Here is a 16,139-nt window from a genome sequence, read left to right as displayed (position 1 = left end):
TCTTAAATCACTTTTTGATTTAGACAACAAGAAAAGAAAATTATAAATACTTTTAGTAATAAACCTGAGTTCCACACAATTGACAGTAGACGTGAGATAGGCAGGTGTTTTGATTGACATTAGAAGTCTACTCCCATTCATCTAATTCTGAGTTATCATTATTTTGATATTACGCTAATAGGGAAAAGACATACCATCATCTTGTCAAGCTATGCAGAGAAATAGATCTGATTTCCTACTGGGAAATTATAAACATATCTTCTTTCCTGTTGGGATAAAATCAGAACTGCAGTTTATTTCCTATTGGCCTTATTCTGGCTGCCTCTGTGTCGCCGAGAGTTGTAGACGTGGTGACATTGTTTGTATATGAGGATCATGATTGTGAAAAATATCTATGCAAGAAAAGGATGCAAAGGGCAGCCTGGAGTATAGGAATATGAGATCATCAAATGCATATGTTGTTTCTTAAACTATATTTTGAGAATAAATTCTCTAGTGTGCATAATTAGCATGTGCTTTTCTTCAGAGGATTAGTTTTTTCACTTCTGAATATGTTGGGGGTTTTTCCCTCTTTAGCTCAATGAGTATTTATCAAAAGACTCAATTTATTGAAACCATGGGTTTACTTTTTGTAATTACATGTTTATCAGAAATAGATGAACAGTATTTAGAATTTCTGGTCTATATAGGGCAAAGTCTGACTTAAGGGACTTCATATGAAGTGAAATCCACTTCCCTGAGGTAGGGAAGCTGAAGGGACTCCATTTTAGAAAGGCTCCATCTCTGCTGTTTTTCTGTTAAGCCCCATTTACTCATGTTCTGTATTTTGCCTCTAAATAAACCAAAGAAGCTATGTTCCCACTCCAAGGGGGAAGCAAGGAAGTTAAGTGTTCTCTGAGTTTTGTCCTAGGCCCCTGAACACCTGATAACATCTAAGAAGAGCCAGATCCCAAACACATTCTAGGACGTTAGCTTCAAACAAACCTTGGCAGATGCTGGTTTCAGAACCCCCTACCCTGGATGATTTACACAATAACACCTATTATTCACCTGTCACCCACCTTTGATTGGACCCTACCCTGGATCCCTGAAGAAGTATGGACCCCAGGCCCCTTTTCAATATAAAGCCCTAACCCCAAGCAACAACAGGACTCATTCCTCTTTCCATTCTGAGTCTCCCAGGCACTGTCTCCTATGCTATGTCTGTCATCCACACTGTTCAATAAGCTCTGCTTTCGCTTTCTCCTGCTTGAGTTTGATTTCCATTCTGCGCAAAGCCAAGGACCCTCTTGGCTTGTCCTGTGGGAACCCCTCTGGGTCCTCAAACCCAGCCTGCCTGTATCGCCTCCATGAATTAGAACTTGATTAGGAGTTTACCGTGCCGTGAAGTTTTTCTCTCCCTCCATGGATGTTTGAGAGAAAATATGCGTTCTTGCATTAGTAATAGACTGTTGCCAAATGTGATAACCACATAGACCTGGGATAATTAATGAAATTAAGTCTCCTCTATGGTAACCAAACACATCCTGAGTGACCACCACCATTCTCCCCTCTGCTTTATGTGATACAGGTCAGTTCCCTTAACCTCTAACCATCCTCTGCTTTTCTTCTTAACACAGCCCTGGTCCAGTCCTCTGGTATCTACAAACCTAATCAAGAAAGGGATCTCTTCTACTGTATCATTAAAGCTTCAATGCAGAAGCCAAAGTAAGAGTAAACTGTAGATATTTAATGGACCTTTAATAGAACATCAAGTCATTTTTAAACTGCATTTTAGTGTTTCACAGAGTAGAATTCTTTCCTCCTCTGTCAATTTTTACTTTAAGATTGCAGAAGCCATTCTTCCCCTTATAATGATTACAAGGACATGAAATTAGATAGAAACAATTTTATTTACTTATTCAAATAATAGTTACTGCAAACCTACTATGTGTCAAGCCCTATTCTAGACCCCAGGATGCAGTGGTGATTAGACAAAGTTACTGAAAGGGTTTATGTTCTAGGGGAGAATCCAGGCAATATAAAATAAACATGTAACACCATGGCCACAGCGATAAATGCTTTGAAGAAAAACAAAGCAGAATAGTTGAGTGAAGGATGAGCTGGGAGAAGAGAGATAGGTGGTCAGGGAGGATTTCTCTGAGGAAGTGACATCTGAACACAGAATCTTTGCTCACAAAGGTAAGGTAGGGAGCCACATGAAGAAAGCCTAGGGAGGGGCATCCCAAGCCAAGGGAATAGGAAATGTAAAAACCTTGAGAGAAGAAAGGCCTTGACGTAAAAGGAATAGTAGAAATGCTGATGAAGCCAAGATGGATCAAGCATGGCCAACTTTAAGAGGAGGTCAGAGAGCCTGACCAAAGTCAAATCATGGTGGCATTCTGGATTACATGAAGGGCTTTGGATTCTCTTCCAGGATGGGAAGCCACTGGAAAGTTTACAGCAGAGAAATGACATAATAGATTTATATGTAAAATAAAATCTTTCTGATGGCTGTGGGAAGAATCAAATGTAGGGGGAGGGGGAGGAGAAGGAGAAATCAGGAGCAAGAGTAGAAGCAAGGAAGACCAGAGACTTAGACCAAGAGATAGAGACAGAAGTGGCAAGGAGATGTCAGACTTATATACATTTCAAAGGAAGAGCTGATAAGATTTGCTGATGGAGTGGATGTTAGGGGAGGGATGAATAGTGGGGATAAGGATAATTGTAGGATTATAAATGGAAGAAGGGAGTTATAAGTTATGGAAACAGGGAACACTGGAGCAGGAGCATGTTTTGGGAATGTCTTCATTATGGCCTTGTTAAGTCTGAGGTGCCTATAGAGAAGTCAACATAGAGTTTAGAGTAGTGGTCTGGGCTGGAGAAATAAATTTGGTAAGCATAGGGATTGACTGGTATTTAAATCCATGGGACCAGGCAAAACCCTCTAGGAGATGAGCGTAGATAAAGAAGAGATCTAAGGACTGGGCCCTGGGCTCTGAGACCTTCACAATTCAACAACTGAGGAGAGGCAGAGCCAGCAAAAGAGGCTCAGAAGGCATGGGGAGGTGGCAGAACACAGGAAGGGTATGGTGCTCCGAAAACCAAATGAAGTAAGTGTTTCAGGAGGAAAAGAATTATCCCTCTGTCATATCCTCCAGAGATATTGAATACAATGACCTTGTGGCCCTGACAATTATGTTTTCAGTCTGGGGGTATGGGTAAATGCTGCGAGGGGTGGGTTGAAGAGAAAGTTCAAGATGAGGATGTGGAGAAGGTCTGTAGAGACATATCTTTCTAGCTGGATGGCTACATGGCAACAGGTAAGTATGGCTGAGGCTGAAGGGAATGAGGATTCTTGGAAGAACATTTTTATTTTTATGGGAATTGTAGTATGCATGTTGACATTCCTGATCTAAGAGAGAAAAAGAAACTGATGAAACAGGAAGGAGAGGAAATGATTACAAGATCAAAGTCTTTGAGTAGCTGAGATCCAAACACACGTCGAGTGGTGTGGCCTCATGTAGGGATAGAGGGGGTTTAAGCATTGCAAGAGGGCACAGATGTCAATAGGTTGATAGATTCAATGGAAGGTAGCCAGGGTATTTCTTTTCCTAATAGCTATTATTTTTTTAAGTGAAATGAGAAGGAAAGTTATCATCTAAGAGTGTGAAGAGGAGAGGGGTGATAGGAATTTTTAGAAAACAGATGTGCAGTAGTCCTCTCAGAGAATGGAATCATTCATTGACTAGGGAATTAAGTGAATTTTTGAGCAGTGTTGAAGAGTTACTTGAAAAATATGGCCTTAATTTACAGTGAGCATGTCTAGCTTAGGCTTGGGCTTTTGCTCAGCCCATCCTGCTGCTCACAGGTGGGATAAGCAGATGCAGAACTTGAGTTGTTCCAAGTGAATATGATGGACAGTGTTGGGCACAGACTAGAAAACCTTTCTTATAAAGGGTCAGACAGTAAATATTTTAAGCTGGCTTTGTGGGCCATATGGCCTCTGTCACAACTATTCAGCTCACAATTTCAGTGCAAAAGCAGCCAAAGACAATACATAAACTAATGGGTGTGGCTGTGTTCCAATTAAACGGTATTTATAACAATAGTCAGCAGGCTGATTGGGCCTGAGGACCTTAGTTTACTGTCCCATTGTCTAGGAAGTTGAGAGTGCATGCTAGTGACTGGTTGTAGTGATGACCTCGAGGCTGGGTGATGTATGGAGTGGACACAGGAGGATGAGATAAATTGCAAATGATTTGGAGGTCTAGATGGAGTTAGTGAACTACTGGAATAGGGACGCTGATGAAAATGAACTGGAAAGAGAGAAGTTAGCCGTTAGACTGTTGGCTGTTTGACATCGTTGTGAGAGATGACACACTCATTGGGTGGGAGCCATATGAAAACAGGAACCTTGGAGTTTTAGAGGCACCCTTTTATGTTCTGGGGCTGAGTCTTGGTGAGCAGAAGGAAGGAAGGTTCTTACCAAAAAGCAAGTGGTGCTCTGGAAGCTTCTCTCAAATCAGGGGTATCTAGAGTTTTAGAAGTCTCCTTTGCAGATTGCCAGGGAGCAGCAAGATGGGTTGACATCCCAGGACTCAGATCTCTCCCAAAGCCTGTGAATGATGGCATGGCTAATTAGAAATCATTTTGGGAGAGTACATGCACCCTGAAGTCTACTTTAATTCATTTGTTGGTTACTTCCAGTGTATCTGGTACCACATCTCTTCTGGATCATCATTTGTTAATATTCTACAGGAGGGGAAAAAACAAGGTTATTATTATTCTTGCAAGATCATCTTACTTGGTATCTACCACATGACACTCTTGATATACTTCTCATAATGCAGTATGTATGTTGTAAGTCTTCTCATTAGGAAAATTCAATGGCTATTACTAATGTAAAATATTATTATTGGTAATTCAAATATTGGTAAATATTATTACTTATAAATTAGCTAATTTATTTGCTTATTCATTCATCTTATATGCTAGGCAGATAAATATTGTTTACCCTGAACAATGCAGGAGTTAGGAGCACTGATGACCCCCTCCCCAACACAGTCAAAAATTCCCAGGATAACTTTTGACTCCCGGAAACGTGTAACTACTTATAGCCTACTGTTAACCAGAAGCCTTAATGATACAGGAACAGTTGATTAACATATATTTTGTATGTTATATGTACTGTATGTTTCATTCTTACAATAAAGGAAGCTAGAGAAAAGAACATTTTATTAAGAAAATCATAAGAGAAACATAAGAGAAAACACATTCACTGTATTTTTCAGAAAACATCTGCATATAAGTGGACCCATGCAGTTCACACCCACGTTGTTCAAGGGTCAACTGCATATTTAAAGCATAGTCTCTGTCCTCAAGATACTAAAAGTGGAGTGGATTTTGTAAATAAATAGTTGCAAGACATTGAATTAATTGCCCTGACAAAGCAAAGAGAGTAATTCATTTGTTATTCATGTTTCTTTTTTTAATACTTTTTTAATACTTTAATGCCTGACAGATAAAAATGAGTAAGATATTTTCTTTCACTGTCAAGGTGCTCAGAGGCCTGGCCCATGTGGTGGTGGATATGTAGACAATTTCCAGACACTACACTTATTGCTACTACAATGAAGAGGTACAAAAAGCTATGGTGGGGGCACAGAGGAGGTAGAGATCACTTTGTTTGGAAGGTCAAGAAAGGCTTCACTATTGGGTATTTACCCCAAAGATCCAGATATAGTGAGAAGAAGAGGCACATGCACCCCAATGTTCATAGCAGCAATGTCCACAATAGGCAAATTGTGGCAGGAGCCAAGATGCCCTTCAAAAGAGAAATGGATAAAGAAGATGTGGTTCACATATACAGTGGAATATTACTGAGCCATCAGAAAGGATGAATACCCACCATTTGCATCGACATGGATGGAACTGGAGGGGATTATGCTAAGTGAAATAAGTCAAGCAGAGAAAGACAATTATCATATGGTTCCCTCATATGTGGAACATAAGCAATAGCATGGAGGACCACAGGGGAAGGGAGGGAAATCTGAAGGGGGAGAAATCAGAAGGGGAGCCGAACCATGAGAGACTCTGGACTTCGGGAAACAATCTAAAGGTTTCAGAGGGGAGGGCGGTGGGGGGATATGGTAGCTGGGTGATGGGTATTAAGGAGGGTATGTGTTGTGATGAACACTGGGTGTTATATGCAGATAATGAATCACTGAACACTACATCAAAAACTAATGATGTCCTGTAAGGTGACTAACAATAAAAAAGAAAAGAAAAGAAAATTAAAAAAAGAAGAAGAAGAAGAAAGAAAGAAAGGCAGGCTTCACAAGGGCAAAGAATCCTGAACTGGGGCTCGTAAGGTGGTTAGGATATCTCTAAGAACAAGGGAATGTTCCTGGAGGGAGGAATTGCAAATATGTCCAGTGAGGGTTGGGCTAGAGAATCTGGACAAAGGAGTTGAATAATAGGCCCCAAGGCTGAAAGGTAGGAGAGCCAGAGAAGGGGAGGAGCCCCAAGGAAACTGCAGACTAGATTAGGCAGGCTGGGGGAGCCCCCCAAGGGCATTCATGAGCAAAGTGAGCATCACATTTGCACCTCAGAGACATGGCGGTGGATGGATGGATGGATGGATGGGAGGAAGGCGGGAACTGGAAGCAAAAGTTTTCTAGTTTATTTTTTATTTATTTCTTTTTCCAGGATTAAGCAGTGGATTTGAGTACTCTACTAAACATTTTGGAGGGGTGGATGGAGGAGTGGAAGGCGCTTCTCCGGGAAGTGTGCAGGGCCGGGCAGGGGGCCTGAGCCACCTGCCTGCTCCCAGGACACGGGATGCCTGAACTTCTGGGTCAAACAGAATACGGCGGCCTCTCTCGCGAGTGAACTTGGCGGCCCCCATACACTGTGGCAGGTGTACCCCACACCTGCCGGGATCCCTGCCGTGTCCCTGCACCCCGTGTGAACTGAGAGCCCGGGGCTGGCGGCTGGAGCCGGGGCTGCAAGGTGTGGTGGCCGGCACTCTGCGTCTCTTCGGGGCTGATCCATTCTGAGCCCATGTTGACAGCTCCACGGGAGCTTCTGGGAGCCCACGCCGAGGCGGCTCCGGCTTCCTGAAAAGTGCCAGGTGCACCTCTCTGGGGGGTATTTGTTTCCAGCTCCCCCCCACCTCCCGTCCCAGGAAGCTCCTAAAATGTCTTATAATTCCAGCGAGCTCTCTGTGCCTTGGATGAAACCCCCTGGGGTGCTGGCGGGAGCAGCTTTCAGCTGTCCCAGAGCCCAGAGCCCGGAGACCAGAGCCCGGGAGCAGTCCTTTGGCCAGATGTGGCTGTTCCTCAGCAGGGCCTCAACACTGCAGCTGTGCTCCGCAGTGGCCTTCTGCAAGGGGGGAAGGGGGCGCAGTGAGGTGAGGGGGGCTTCCCAGCGGGGGTGCTTCCAAGTCCCGGCTACTTTATTTTTTCTTTGCTTACAAAAAAAAAAAAAATGTTGGTTATGACCAATTAAATTGATATTGTGATCACTGATGGGCTGAGTTATGAAACACACAAACTCGAATTGAATACTTCACTGGGTCCTTTAAAATTTTCATCTATGCTGCTTTTAGGTTCCTTCTCTGCTTACATCTATCATTTTTAAAAAGATTTTATTTATTTATTTGAGAGAGAGAGAGCAAGAGCCAGAGAGAGCACAAGCAGGGGAAGGGGCAGAGGGAAAAGCAAACTCCCCGCTGAGCAGGGAGCCCGATGCGGGGCTCGATCCCAGGGTCCAGGGATCATGACCTAAGCCAAAGGCAGAGGCTTCATGGACTGAGCCACCCAGGTGCCCCTGCTTACATCTATCATTGCGCACACCAGGCTCCGGGGTAAATATTCATAGATGGGCCCTTTTCTGACACCAGACGAGGAATTCCTTATGGATGAGGAGCAAAAGGTATTTCCCAGTGTGCATCTACCTCAGGTCTCGCTGTGCAAGTTCCACAAATTACTGAATTGAACCAAATACTTACTGCTTTGTATTCAAGACCTATGGCGAAATTGGGGGGTGGGGGAGAATGCCTACTAGCCATATTCCTGGTGCCCTGAAGCCATTTCTACCAAGAGTAGAAATAGGGTGGAAAGAGGGCAATAGGCTCAAACTTCTAAAACATAGTTTAGCTGACATTACCGAATTGAATAACCTGAAGGAATTAAAAAAAAAAAAAAAAAAGGAGAGGGGGAGTTCTACTGGACTTAATGCGATTCTAACTTCTTCAAGGTAGGTATTTTTTAACCTGCTTGTAATTTATTTTCAAAATGCTTCGTCATCACCCAATACATGAACATGGGATCAAGGCAATTTTGGAGGCAATATTAGAAATGCTAAAGTTGGGGTCTAACTTAAAAGGACCATCCGAAGCCACGGTGGAAAATGATGTTGCACACAGTCGGTCAGCTGTTTGTGTCTCTATTGGACTGTGGTGCTTAAGGCAGTGTTTGGTATCTCTGTGGTTTTATCACATCCTCCTGCTTACATTGAACCCACGCTGCTCAATTGGACAACCAGAATCGCTGTCTTAGCAGAACTTAGGATTTCATTTTTCTCCTCTACATTGCCTAACACAGTTTGGTAACAGTGGCACCATTTCACTAGTTATTAGTCACTGGCTAAGATATAACATCAAACACGAATTCCATATTGTATTCTCCTCAGTGTAATTTAAAATATACCGATGCCCTTCAGCTTCGTGAAATAGGAAAAAATGCACGCAGCTCTGTCTTGAAGTCCTAAGATGCAGGTGGTATCTTGAAAGTGGTGCCATTTTTAGAGAACAGTAGCAAATAAGTTACTTACATTATTTACATTTAATAATTTGTAGCTCTAAAAAGAAAATGATCCTCAATGTGACCTATAGGAATGGGAGGGGCAGTATCCCTCATCGTCACTGGTTTGATACCTGTGGTTACGGTATCAAGAATGGATGTGTCCTTTGTAGGCTTACAGTACATGACGTTTACAACCTAATGTTAGAATGCTTACCTTTATGGGTGATGTATAGACAGAGGTGCATTCTCAGATAGGATTCGTTTTTCTTTCTCTGGACAATGAAGACCCCAACTTGATAACTCATAATCTCTTCACAAGACCATAATAATGCTTTGCACTTACATAATAGACCCACACACTTTAAAAGATTTATTGATCACAAATCAGTTTGCCTCTAGCACATTTCTACAAATTAAGTCTTGTGGCATTGTTTATGTAGCTGATATATCAGAGATGATAAACAGGTTGTCTGGCTTCTCAAGAGGAAGATGAGAGAGAGCAAAAAGAAGCATTCTCTAGTGAGGAATCTCATCAAGTAGTCACAGCATCTGGCAGTCTGTTTATCATTTTATTTCTTGATGTAAAAGTTCGTAAGCAATCCAGGAATTTCCAACGTGACAGAATGTACTTAATCATTGTGAAACAATCACTCATCCACTGGTCAAAATAGGACACTGAATAGCTACCAGAAACCCCAGGGAGCCTTTCATCAAGGAGAGTCTAGCAAGATGGCACAGCCACTTCCCTCTGCTAAAGGCTCCATCCTCTTCATATCACTCCCTGTTGCTCTCCTCAACAGTACTAGACATGGGAAAGTTCACAAAATTTAATTAGGGAAAAGCAAGAATGATTGAGGCTAATGAAGAAGTGAATTCAAATGAGTTCTCAAGGAAGACTATTGAATCATGTTCACTCTGTGCTACCTGAGCTGTTTTGGATGTGATCCCCCAAAAGTACGTGTGATGGTTAGTTTTATGTGCCAACTTGGAGGGTGTGTTGGGTAAGATTAACATTTAAATCATTGAACTCTGAGTAAGCAGATTGCTCTCTGTAATGTGGATGGGCCTCATGCAATCTGTTGAAGGCCTGAGTAGAAGAAAAAGACCAGCTTTCACAAGTAAAAGGGAATTCTCCAGGAAAGTGGCTGCAGAGTTCATCTGCACCATTGGCGCCCCTGGGTCTCCAAGCTCCTGGCCCTTGGACTGGAACTTCACCATCAACTCTCCTGGGTCTCAAGCATACGGGCTCACACTGCAGGTTTTGGGGTGTCAGTCTCCATACTTTTGTGATCCAATTCCTTATGATAAATCTCTTCTTGTGTGTGTGTGTGTTCTGTTTCTCTGGAGAACCTTCAGTAATACAGTCCGATATTCATCAGCAGACCATTTGTACCAATTGTTCATCCGTAGACTTACAGAACTCTGGATCCTATATTTATTGGTCTCTAAAACCACACTAAAGATGATTACTAGAGTAGATATGCTTGGTTATCAATATCTGGCTTACTTGCCACTCTTTGAATTTCTTCAAGACCCTGAGAAGGCGCAGGTCTGAATGGTCATTATTGTACCGGGTAACCCAACCCCTTTGGCCCAGAGGTGGACCAGAGGTGGATAATGACTAAGGGGCATTGGAGGATAGCTAATCCATCTGCTGGTCTGAGCTAAATAAGTCTTTGGTCTTAGGGCTCTGAACTAAAAGACATTGAAACAGTCAGAGTAGACATTGCTGATGAAAACAAGTACTTATGGGGCACCTGGGTGGCTCAGTTGGTTAAGCATCTGCCTTCGGCTCAGGTCGTGATCTCAGGATCCTGGGATCAAGCCCCGTGACTGGCTCTCTGCTCAGTGGGGAGTCTGCTTCTCCCTCTCCCTCTGCCCCTCCCCCTACTTGTGCTAGCTCTCTCTCTCTATCTCTCTCTCTCAAATAAATAAATAAAAATCTTAAAAAAAAAAAGAGAGAGAACAAGTACTTATAAGAGGCTTTGCAGCTGTCTTCTAAGCCTACAGGAGGCTAACCAAAGGCACAGGAAGTGGAGAGCATGCCTATGGTGAGCTAAAGTGGGAGGGGCCTGAGGCTGAGAGAAGGAGAATCAGGACATGCTAAGAACTACAAAGGCTAAGAAACCTGCTCTGCACAGAGAACACTGAGAAAGACCCACCCTTGCCAACACACTGTAGATTTGGCTCCTGGCTCCAGCTGCACCATTATTTGACCTTGGGATAAGTCACTTCCCTTCTCTGGGTTTAGTTTTCTCATCTATATAATAAAAGGCTTACCTTTCGTTATGGAATTCTAGAGAATCCAGCAGTTTTCAGTTTGTCCTCTGAAGTAGAGATTGTTTAATGATGAGTTTTCCTTTAATATTTTTAGGCTCTGTATTCTATCAGTTGCATCTGTGGCAACAATGGGGTTGTTTTCCTTAGAGAACTAATTTTCAAACTTTTTTTAATACCAGGGAGTCCTTTGTTTAAAGGAAGTCTTACGGGGAGATTTAAGCAAATAAAACAGATTTAAAAGCTGAGCGGATCTGATCAGAGTGACTGGGGCCCGGAGCTTCACCCCGGTGGCCTTTCCCAACTGCCCCCAACCCCACACACCCCTACATCTCAAGCTCTGCAGTCTCCAGCATGGAAAGCCTTGGCCCTTGAGAAACAGCTAAGATGAACACGGAAGAGGGAGAATGAAATAAGTATAAACTGCAGGAACAGCTGGAGACCAGCGGGATTTTAGAGATAGACAATCTGGAAGCATTTCCTGCCTGGCATGGTGAGCTCCAACCAACAGCACAGGCAGGGCAGGGGTGACAGCTGCAAAACTGGGGCCAGAGGTGAATGGGTATTAAGGCGAAAAATCACAGGAGAAAGCAAAGGTGTATGGTGTGGTGTTTTTGTGTCCCTGGCTTCAAATGACATAGAAAATAAAATAAACAGTGAAGGAAGGAGAACATTTTTAAGATACTGTTAAGAGATTTAAAAGAAGGAGACTCCTTAAAGAGGTATCAAAATTAAAAAGAGGAAAAGGGACTTTTCTTACATATTTGTTAGGAAAGACCAGATTTGGTGTCGCTTCCGTTGGAATCAAAGGAGCTGAGGACACCAACAGAAAAGGTGGAGTAAAGACCTCCAAAAACTCTCTCCTGTGTAAAAGCAATGAGAACAATGGCAAAAATCATCAGAATCAACTTTTTCTGAACTCTGCAAATTAACCAAAGCTTGCAGCAATCTGGGGAGGACTTATTCAAATAAAAGAGCTAAATCTCAGAATAGTGAACTCTGTGGTGTTTCCACTTCTCCTACCCTTATTCTCCCCAAACTCTGCAGGAACCTTGAACACTTATAGCCAGAAATCATGGTGAAAATCAGCAACCTGGCAACTTGGAGGAAGAATAGGGCTGGTTGAGCTCCTTTAAGACCTGTCCCCAGAAAATTAACATTATCTGACCTGTGTGGTATTTTCCTGCAATATTCCACTTGCAAGATTCCCTTTATTTGACCTTATTTAGAGCTCATCCCATACAAACAACCTTTTTCTCATGGGTATTTGTTGAAAATAATCAGAAGCAATTGAATATTGTGGCTACCTGAAGTAAAAGATAACAGGTGGAGCAAACAAAACCTGATCAAAATGATTAATAGGAAAAGCTGGGGCATGAGATGTCCATAGGGAGCTTTGAAAGGCTGCAACATGTCACTGGGAATCTAGAAAGCCACATGCTCGTATAAGGCTATTTGTACACCCAGGGTTGTGCACATGCCTCAGAAAAGACCAGAGAAGGCCCAAAGTACTCACTTTGGGTCAACCTTGAGGTTCTGTGCAAGCAAGAAGTAAAAACCAAGACAGAGTTGCAAATTGCCTGGCTGAATGTTGAAGGCATGCCTCAACACACGCAGAACTTCTTAACAAATACCAATAGAAGTACTGGTTTCAGGTAGTAAAGAATATCTCTTTCTAATCATTGGTTGACCAATACACTAACCAATCAGAGATGTCAGTGGCCACACAAAGAATGAAGACTTTATAGAATTAGTACAGAAAAGTGGTTAAGCAAATAAACAACAAACGGTCAAAACAAACCTGGAAAGGAGAGAGAATCCGATTTCCAGAGTTTCCACCTTATATTATTTAAAATGTCCAGTTTCAATAAAAAACTATGGGACTGGCAAAGAAACAGGAAAGCATGGCTCATGCACAGGAAAAAAAATCAATTAATAAAATCTGTCCATGAGGAAGCCTGGACACTGGACATAGAAGAAGTCTTTAAATCACCAAACAGAGACTATTAATAAACAGAGAGAAGTTACAGAAAAGAATCAACTAGGAATTCTGTAGTTGAAAAGTACAATAACTAAAATTAAAATTTCACTAGAGGCTCTCAATAGCAGATTTCAGCAGGCAGAAGTAATAAACAAACTTGAAGATAAGTCATTAAGATTATCCAGTTTGAGGAACGGAAAGGAAAAAAGTTGAAGAAGAATAAACAGAGCTTCAGAGACATGTGAAATGCTATGAAATATCCCAACATATACATAATAAGAGTCCCAAAAGAAGAGAGAAGAGAGAAAAGGACAGAAAGAATTTTGAAGAAATGAAACTTCCCACATTTGATGAAAAACATTAGTTTATACATCCAAAAAGCTCAATAACAGCCAAGAATAATAGTGCAAAGGGATCTGCACCAGACAGGTTATAATCAATGTACACTTCAATGTCCCACATTCAATAATGAATAAAAAGCACTGTACAGAAGATCAATAAGGAAACAGAGGACTTGAACCATGCTATAGACCAACTAGAACTCACAGACATCTATAGAATACTCCACCCAACAACAGCAGGATGCATATTCTTCTCAAGTGCATGTGAAACATTCTTCAGTATAGACTGTATATTAGGATACAAAATAAGTCTTCATAAAGTTTAAAAGATTGAAATCACATGAAATATATTCTCTGACCACAGTGGAATGAAGCTAGAAATCAATAACATAATGAAAACTGGACTTCACAAATATGTGGGTATTAAACAATTCACTCTTACACAACCAAAAGGTCAAAGAAAAAAACCTTATGGGGAATTAGAAAATATTTAAAGACCAATAAAAATAAAAACACAACACACCAAAGCTTATGGAATGCAGAGAAAGCAGGGCTCAGAGTAAATTTATAGCAGTAAACACACACATTAAAAAAAAAGATATCAAATCAATAACTAACCTTACATCTGAAAGAAATAGCAAGAGAAGAGCAAAGTAAACCCAAAGCTAGCAAAAGGAAGGAAATAATAGAGTGGAGATAAAATAGAGAATAAAAGACAATAGAATCAATGAAATCAAAAGTTGGTTCTTTGAAAATATCAATAAAATTGACAAACCTTTAGCTAGATGGACCAAACTAAAAAAGAGAGAAAATTCAAATTACAAAAATCAGGAATGGAAGAGGGAAACATCACTACTGACCTTACAGGAAAAAAAAAAAGGGATTCTAAGGCAATACTATGAACCCTTATATACCAACAAATTAGAAACTGTACTTGAAATGGACAGATTCCTAGAAATATACAAACTACAGAAACTGACTCAGTAAAAAGTTAAAAATATGAATTGACCTATAACAAGAGATTGAGTTAGTAATTAAAATGTTATCTCACACACACACACACACACACACACACACACACACACACAAAGCCTAGGACCAGATGACTTCACTGGTAAATTCTACAAAATGTTTAAAGAATTAACACCAATACTTCACAAACTCTTCCCATAAATAGAAAATAGGGAACATTGAGAAGGGAACTCATTCTATGAGGCCAGTATTATCCTGACAGAAAAAGCAAAGACTTTTTAAGAAAAGAAAAGTGCAAGTCAGTATCACTTATGGACATAAACATAAAAATCCTTAACAAAAGATTAACAACTTGAACAGCAATATATTTTTTAAAAGGATAGTACACCATAACCAATTGAGATTTATCCCAGGAAAACAAGGTTGAGTTAATCAATCAATGTAGTACATCATATTATCAGAATAAAGAAGAAAAAGTGCAGGATCATCTCAATGGATACAGAAAAAACATTTGACAAAACCCAACACCCTTCATGAGAACAACACTCAGAAAAAGAAAACTTTCTCAATCTGATAATAGACATCTGTGGAAAATCCACAGGTAGCTCACTTACTGGTGAATGACTGAGAGCTTCCCCTAAAAATCAGGAATAAGGCAAGGATGTCTACTGTCACCATTTCTTTTTAATATTGTACTGGAGGTTCTAGCCAGGGAAATTAGGCAAGGAAAAGAAATAAAAGATTTCTAGTTTGCAAAAAGGAAAAGAAGAAGAAGAAGAAGAAGAAGAAGAAGAAGAAGAAGGAGGAGGAGGAGGAGAGGGAGGAGGAGGAGGAGGAGGAGGAGGAGGAGGAGGGGGAGGAGGAGGAGGAGGAGGAGGAGAAGAAGAAAGAAGAAGAAGAAAACCCACAGAATTGGAAAAAATGTCTGTAAATCATATGTATAATAAGGGCCTTGTATCTAGAACTTAGAAAGAATTTTTATAATCCAATAATAAAAAAGAAAACAATTTAAAAATGGGCAGTGAATCTGAATAAACATATTCCCAAAGATTTACTGATGTCTAATAAGCATGTGAAAAGATGTCCATTACTCATTAGGGAAATGCCAATCAAAACAATAATGAGATACCACTTCGCACTTATTAGGATGGCTATAATTTAAAAAAAAAACACAGTAACAAATGGAATGTAAAATGGTACAGACACTTCGGAAAATAGACAGTTCCTCATATGCTTAAATATAGATTTACCATATTATCCAAAAATTTCAGTTTCCAGGTGAATGCCCAAAAGAACTGAAAACATATGTCTTCCTAAATGCTATACATGAATCTTCAAGAACAGCTTTACTGATAATATCCAAAAAGTGGAAATAACCAAGATCCCAAAATATCCAGTTGACGAATGGATAAACAAATGTGGTATAACCGTATAATACAATATTATTCAGCCATTTAAAAAAAGAATGAAGTACTGATTTATGCTACAACATGAACTTTGAAAACATCATGTTAAGTGAAAGAAGCCAGATACAAAAGGCCGCATATTGTATGATTGCATTTATATGAATTGTCTAGAATAGGCAAATCTATAGATACTGAATATAGATTTAGTCATTGCCAAATGCTGAGGGAAGAAGGGAATGAGGCACCGACTACTGTGTTATGGAGCTTATTTGGGGAATCATGAAAGTGTTTTAGAATTAGGGAGTGGTGATTGTTGCCCAACTTTATGAACACACTAAAAAAGTCACAGAAGTGTACATTCTAAAAGGTGAAC

Source organism: Mirounga angustirostris, unplaced genomic scaffold (genome assembly GCF_029215605.1).
Source record: "Mirounga angustirostris isolate CCGP_5_RB_7025 unplaced genomic scaffold, mMirAng1.0.hap1 SCAF_4, whole genome shotgun sequence".
Taxonomy (NCBI): domain Eukaryota; kingdom Metazoa; phylum Chordata; class Mammalia; order Carnivora; family Phocidae; genus Mirounga; species Mirounga angustirostris.
This window is presented reverse-complemented; position numbering follows the sequence as displayed.